The 2065-nt window shown below is 33.4% G+C and overlaps 1 non-coding gene across 1 annotated transcript; it reads right to left on the bottom strand.

The window, feature by feature from the left end:
• Window positions 1-989: 989 nt before the first annotated feature.
• Window positions 990-1071, bottom strand: TRNAS-AGA. Its single transcript has one exon. It is a non-coding gene; the product is annotated as a tRNA-Ser (tRNA).
• Between the last annotated feature and the right edge of the window lie 994 nt (window positions 1072-2065).

Below are 2065 nucleotides of genomic sequence, written 5' to 3'. Positions count from 1 at the left end.
TGTTAATGAAATAATTAAAAAAATTATAAAGAAAAAACAAGTTAGATGTCTCTTTTTAAGTCTCATGCTTGATGCACCTTTACGATATCTACTTCGACCATTCGATATGTCTATGATGTAGTTCTCGAAACAGGTTTTCAGATGACGTTGACGATTTGTGGATTCAACTAATGTACAATCGTGGAAGAATTTTTAAAATTAACATGTTATAGAAATCCTCTAAATACTAGTTTGAAACGATTTACTTTGACAAGTCGTAATATTTGCTACAATTGACCATTCATGCCCCATTAACGACATAGAAAGCTAGGTTGTGAGCACTTCAAGATGGTATTTATAATACAATATTTCAACTTTAATGACTTCGAAAATTGAGACAAAAATGAAGAAAATAAATTTTTGCCTAGGAGTCTGTGGATATGTCCGCACCTGGGGGTGTGACTGGTCCATTAGTTGAGAAAAATACGGTCCATAATGCATGCTTGTTTCGAAATCAAACTCTAATTTTAATTATACATTTCGTCGAATTCATAGTAGTTATCCACTTATCTATAATTTACTTCTATCAAATTATAATTTCGGCAACTTATATTGAATTACAAATGTATTCTTTTTCAATGGTATACGGTAAATTTCACTCTCTAAAGGTAACACTAGTAGTACGTTTACAATTTTTTGATGGCGAGGAATTATTTTGAAAGAACATAATTTAGAGAAAGAAATTAACAATGGTCGAAATTGATTATCCAAGTAACTAATGGAAGATATCTGCCAGCTCTTAAGAGTTTAGGTTAACGGTGATGGAAACCTAAAAAGTTCATGCTGTAAGTGTAAGGGGCCAACTTTTTACCAAAAAATTCACACTAATATTATTAATTTTCTTCAATCTATAGAGATATTTAAAATTTTTTCACGCTGAATATTGGGATTCACAAAAAGTCGTAAAAGGAACTTTAAAAAAAATAATAATAATAAATAAATAAAAAATTCGTGGTCGGCAGGATTCGAACCTGCGCGGGCAGAGCCCACATGATTTCTAGTCATGCCCGATAACCACTCCGGCACGACCACCTTATGATTAAGGCCTTTTGTTTTAATTTATAAATCATGTTGATAGCTGGGACCCTTCTGCTATATGCATTGAAGGCCCACAGCAGCACATTGTGAAGTGCAGAGTGTGTGCATGTGTCCGCAGAGCACTAAAGTCACATCTCTATGAGGTGACTACAATACTGAATTATTGGATTAATAGTCCAACCGATAAGGAATTTGCTGGTTTTACATCGAACAGTTCGGCATAAGCAATTCCTTTTTTTGTGAAAGTGCTGTTACACCAAGCTGTCAAGCTCGGTATAAGAGTAGCAAGACCCAACCGATAAATCATTACTANTCCTTTTTTTGTGAAAGTGCTGTTACACCAAGCTGTCAAGCTCGGTATAAGAGTAGCAAGACCCAACCGATAAATCATTACTAATTGAAAACATAAATAAAACTAATTTATTATTAACGATTTAAAAACTAAAGTTAGTTAGAGAAACTATCTAGTTAGGCTCGATTTGTATTATTAGTGGTTAAATCTAACATATCTTAACTAAACCCTTCTCATATACTCCACAAACCTTTCTATGATATGGACAGGCTTTCTTTACCTTATAGTTTAGACACTTCTTCATTCATATTTGAGTTTTTAATATTACTTTGAGGACTCCAATAATCCAATCAAAGTATAATACGAGGACTAGTCCTATAATAAATTAATAAGTTATAAACATAGATTTGCAATAATTGTAGCGATAAGATTTAAAATCAAAGTAATATAATACGATAGCTCATTGAGTGGGTGGGTGAGAAAGATAAATCCGTGCGAGTGCAACTTTAGGCGTGTGTTTGAAATTCAACATTCAGCTGCTTGCATGTCCCCCTAGTTTAACTCTTTTAATGGGTGCAAAATCTGACCATACTGATACGGTACACTTGGTTTAAATCTACACAATTCCCTTTCCATCAAATAAAGTTTCGAAATGACGGTCCAATATCGCATATATTACGACCTCCATTCAAATCA

This window comes from Olea europaea, chromosome 6, assembly GCF_002742605.1.
Source record: "Olea europaea var. sylvestris chromosome 6, O_europaea_v1, whole genome shotgun sequence".
In the NCBI taxonomy this organism is placed as follows: Eukaryota; Viridiplantae; Streptophyta; class Magnoliopsida; order Lamiales; family Oleaceae; genus Olea; species Olea europaea.
The sequence above is the reverse complement of the archived record's forward strand: the minus strand, read 5'-3'. Positions and strand labels throughout refer to the sequence as shown.